This window comes from Aythya fuligula, chromosome 7 (assembly GCF_009819795.1).
Source record: "Aythya fuligula isolate bAytFul2 chromosome 7, bAytFul2.pri, whole genome shotgun sequence".
Lineage (NCBI taxonomy): Eukaryota > Metazoa > Chordata > Aves > Anseriformes > Anatidae > Aythya > Aythya fuligula.
In genome coordinates, this window is record NC_045565.1 from 24,342,359 (window position 1) to 24,347,837 (window position 5,479).

Genomic DNA, 5,479 nt, shown 5'->3' on the forward strand with positions numbered 1-5,479 from the left:
TTTTTTTTTCCCTTTCCGCTTTAAAACAAAATAATAATGTTTTGTTTTGTGTTTTTTTTTTTCCTTTTAATTTTTTTTTTAATTTAATTTTGGAAAGTCCTTCCTGTCCCTCGCTGGGAAAAGACGAGGGAGAAATTACACGGAAGAAATCGATGGGGATTTCAGTCGGGCGTCTGGTTCTGTGCGTCACGCTCCTACTTGCTACTCTCTGGCTTCGGAAAACTTCAGAAGGGACAATTGCACCTTCTCCGTTTCAACTTCTCTGAGTTCATTTTTTTGGTTTGGTTCAGTTTTCCCCCTTTCCCCAGCCCCTCTCTTCCCCTTTTTAAAAAGAAAAAAAAAAAAAATCTATCATTGATTCAGTATGAAATGATACGTGTAGATTTTGGGTTTGTTACTTTTTTTTTTTTTTTTTAAAGGCTGATTTTTTTGTGTTAAAAGGCCACTTCTCATGCATATTGGCATTTTTTTTTTTCCTTCTTTCAGAGATTTGTAAATACACAATGGCAGGAAATTTAATGAAAAAAAAAAAAAAAAAAAAAAAAAAGAAAAGGGAAAAGAAACTTTAAAAAAAAAAAAACGAATAAATAAATAAAAAAAAAATCTGTTCTAGTTTTCAGGAGGGGAAGCGTTGCTGAAATGCAACCCCCCCCCCCAACGTATCGCTGATGCAACTTCCTGTAACAAGCACTTTGTATAAAAAAAAAAGTGGACTTCCTGCTATAAGGCACAGGTATTTATTCTGTAACCAATTTTAGAACACACACAGAAAAAAAAGAAAAAAAAAAAAAAAAGAAAAAAAAATATTCAAATAAATGTGATCACTTAGTGCAAACGCCTCGCTCGGCTGCGGCTCTTCCCCGCGAACGGGAGCTCTGGCAGGAGGCTGCCCCCCAACCCGGGGGGCATTTTGGGGACGGGGTGGCCGAGGGGGGACAGAGATATCGTGACAGAGAGCTGGCGGCCTCCTCTGCTCTAATTTGGGGCTGAAACCCTCCGCGGAGGAGCCCCGAAGGCAGCGTGGGGGCACGCGGCCCCGTCGGGACGTGGAGGCGGTGATTTACGCCGCGGGCTCGGCGCCGCCAGGCTCCTTCCTGCCCAAACCTTTCCACCGAGCTCGGAGGAGGCCTCGGGTTTGGCCGGCTCTGGGGGACGTGTGGGAGGCTGGACGGGGCCGCCAGCAGCATCTGCGGGTTTCGGGGACCCCAAAAAGCCTCGGGGTGGCTGCCAGCAGCGCCGGTGCCGCGTCCCAGCCCTTGTGGGGTTGGTGTCCCCTGGGGGATGCCGGAGAGGTGACTCCATGGGCTCCCTCCCAGCCCGCGAGGATGTGAGTCAGGCGTGGGGCCGGCCGGGCCGTATCCTGCCCACGGCCTCCAGAACAATCCCCATTGTGGGACTATGGGATGGGGACAGTGCCCGACCTGGTCCCCAAGGCCTCGTCCCCGCTGGCAGCGCCCCAGGCTGGGGCGGGGAAGGGTGAGGAGGAAGCCTTTGGCTGGGGCCGCAAGGGGCGAGCTCCTTATCTGGGGAAAAATGGTCAAAGAGCAGCTTTGGGGAGCCGGTAGGGATTTTCTGTCGTTCTCTTCAGGTTTGGGCTTGTTTGGTTTTTGGGTTTTCGGTTGCCAAGTGTCCTCCTTTTCGCTCTGGTTTGGATCCCCTCCGTGCTGCTTCCCCCTCACCGCTCAGGAGAGCCAAAAACGGAGGAGAAGCGGGGCCGAGAGAGATGAGAGCTCCCCATCCCCTGTGGTACCGAGCCCGTTTCCACCAGACACATCCCCACCTGGCCCATGCCTCGTCATGGGGAGCACCCCACAACCGCAAGTGCCCGTTTTGGGGCCCCGGTGCTGTCCCCCGGCCCCGAGGGGGACACGAGCACCCAGTCCCACAGCATTGCTCCGGTGGCACGCAGGGACACGATGGCCTCGCCTGGGTGGGCTAAGGAGTTGTAGGGCTGGCAGGAGGGGAAACCCGAAGGTTTTTGGGGTTTTGTTGATGGATGGCTCGGTCCAAAGGGGGAGAGGAGGAGGAGGGGGCGAGCGGGGGCCCATCCATAAACAGCTCGAGCTGTGAATGGAAGGAGACGGATTAGGAGCCGGGTGAAAACATGTCACGGGGCGGAAAGAAAAACGAGCAGCTGGGCCGGACCAAATTGGTGCCTGATGAAGGACATGGGGCCGGGTGGAAAAAGGATCTCAGGGCCCGGCGGCGCGGGCGGGTGGGGGCAGGCTGATGGGGAACAGCTGGGGCCGGACACGCACAGCTGGCGGCACCGGGCGAGCGGTGCCATCGGTGTGCTTGGGCACCAAGCACGTCACGGGGTGGATGCTTCATCCTCAGCATGATCCCACAGACCGGGTGGCAGTCCTGGGAAGTAATAGGGTTGGGATCCTGCTCCTCCGGCGTTTTAGGGACTTACCCAGCAAGGCTGGGGCTCCTCTGAGCCAAAGGGTCCCCAGGTGGAGGAGCCGCTGCTTCTTGCACCATTTGCATAGACGTAAATAAGCAATCAGCATAACGAGGGAGAATGCAAACCAGGCTCCCGCTTCGCCACCAGGTCCTATTTTTAACCCCGCAGAAGGATTTCAGCGCGACCCCGCGCTCCCTGCTCCGGCACCTGCACCGCCCCCGGGGCGGGGAGCTCAGACCCCAAATCTCCACCGGCTCCACTGCCATTAGACTGGGAAATCTCCTGCAGAAAGACACCCCAGTGTCACACCCCAGTCCGGGGGAGCCTTTTTGGGCTGATGACCCCCCCCAGGGTCCCATTTAGGGCCGGGGCGTGCACCCCAGGACCCCCCCTCCCCGGGATCGCAGCCCCATGCTTAAACATGAGGAGTATATTTAGCTGCCGTCAATTTAGGTTCGCACATCAACCTTATAAATATGAAAGCCCATCTCGGCGAGATGTTTAAGATACCTCATCAGCCCTTGGAAAAGATGCAGGAATATTAATTAGCCAGATTTGGGTATTATCTCGTAATGAATAAATGAAGAGACTCGCTGCATAAGATGAAGCACCGTCGGCTCGTCGTTGGTTTGTTTTTTTTTTTTTATTAAGGAAAGTGAATTTCGGAGGTCGCTCTCTCCCCTCACACCACGGAGGGGCTGCTGTAGGGTTGGGACCGGGCAGAGGGGGCCCCCCCAGTGCTCCTCGAGCCATGTGAGGGCCCCGTGCTGCTTTTGGTGCCCCATTTCACGGCAGGTCCCGATGGATGAAGTTTTCTGCTCCCAAAATTTGGTCCCCGCTGCCCACATCACATCTGGTGCCGGAGGGATGGGGACGGGCTCAGAGCCCTGCCCCAGCTGCAGTGACCCCGTGGCCTCTCCGTGCCCAGGACGGAGCCATCCAGCGCAGCCTTCTGTCCCTAAAAACTTATTTCTAGCTCCCTTCTCCTTTCCCCCTCGGCTGTTTCGTCCCCTCCATCCAGGCCAGGCCGTGAACTTCCCGATTGCTGCAGAAACGGGGATGAGGGACACACTTCAGATGGAAAAGCCAAACGAAAAATGGCTTTGTGCGCTCCTGGGACGCGGCCGCTTCGGGGCCCTTCTCCAGGGGGATGGCTGGGGAGGCTGTGGGGCTGGTCACAAAACCCTACAATGAGCAGTGAGCAGAGACAGGGACCCCGTGGGGAAGGGGACGGGAAGGTCCCCATCACCCATGGGGTGCTCAGAGCATCGCAGGGGCTGCGCAGCCCCCAGCTGGGGCACCCACATCCCCCCTGGGAGCATCCCTATGAGGAAATCCCCTCATTTCTCGAGATTTTGGGCCCGAGTAGGGGATGTCCCGGAGGTGGCAGGGGACGGGGGCTCGGTGGGCAACGGGGAAGGGACAGGGTGGGAGGCAGCGGCCACCCCGGGGAGCGTCCCCGGAGCCGTCGCGTGGCGGCTGCCGGGCGGCGCGTGGGGTGCGGGGCGCTGCCGGCTGCCGGAGCTGCCATTGTTTGCCTTCAATCAAGATGTTTCAGGCGGAATCAAAAGCACCAACTGGGGAAATCATCATCACAAAAAATCTTGCGCCTGCAAAATAGGTCAAGTAAGACTCCAAAGAGAGAGAGCGTCTGATCTGCATCGCGAGGAAGAATGGCAACAGCTGTGATCTCCAGTATATATGGAGGGGCTGCGGGGAGGGGAAGGGGGGGGGGGGGATAAATATATATATCCATGCATATGTATAACCGCTTACAGCTGTTGGGCCGTATGTTCATTAGGGCCAACTGTTTTGGAGGCAGAGGGATCAGCGCTAATCGGGGAAGGGAGTTTTATCATCACATTCAGAGGCAAAAGTGTCAGGAGCAACTGCGGCCCCCCCGGCCCCCCCGGCCGCACCAGCTGTGCCGCGCTCCCTGCGCCTGATTCAGCAGCTCTGCGGGCCCGAATTTGGGGTGATCCGTGCACGGGAGACCCAGCCTGCCCTCCCCGGGGACCCAAAGGGCCCTTGTCCCTCGCAGGGTGCCCGGTCCCCAGCTGGGGACACAAGCACCGCTGTCCCCCGGCGCCTCGGTTTGCCCAGGGTAAGAGCTGTGGTTTGGGACCCCCCCGGACATCCTGGCCTGGTGCTGGTCTCACAGGTGCCGGCTGTAAAAACGGGATCAAAACTCCTGTAAATCCTCGTGTCTGGCACGGGGGGGGAAGGAGCCGGGCTGGGACAGCTGCTTCGGCCACCCCGAGCCGCCTGGCCCCACAGGGTGACAGCCAAAATTGTGGGTTTGGGCCCAGCTGTCGCAGACGGGGGACCCCAACCCATGGGTGATGCTCTGGGCTCAGGGACCCCGCTGTCCCCCAGCTGCAGACCCCAAATCCATCCCCCTCGGCACCCCGAGGAGGCAGGGGCTCGGCTCCGCCGGCAGCACGAAAATAAAGGCTGCGGAGCCGAGCAGCAAGGACAAGTTGTATTTAAAAATACCTCTCACCCGGATGATTTATCTGCAGGGCGTTCCTGCCAGCTCCTCATGTAGATCAGGCTCGGGGCCTAACCCACCTGACAGCTCCCCTTCCTTTTAGGATTATTTATTCGGGGCTGCACGGCGCTGTCCTGCGGGGCGGGCACGGCACGGCACGGACGAGCTCTCCTTCCAGCCTGTCCTCCTCGGATGGGGATTGTCTTTTTTTTTTAATATTTTTTCCCCCATTAAAAGGGATAGAGATGCTCACCTCGTTCAACCAGCTACATGGGAACGGCGTGGGGAGGTCCCACAAAGCCGCCCCCCCAGCCCGGCTGCAGATTTACGGGAGTTTTTACTTCCAATCACCCCCTGGAAAGGGAAATAAGCGAACAGATTGCAATAAAAAAATAAAAATTAAAAAAAAATCCAACAAGCCCCAGTTCAGCCAACTGAGCCCGGAGCTGCAATTTAGCCAGGAGCCAATTGCGAGGCCCCGGTCCGAGCTTGTTTCCACTTCGAATAAAATAAAATTTAAAAAAAATCCCCTTAATTGAGGGTGGCTGCCCCAGGGTGCTGGCGGAGGGGCCAGGATGATG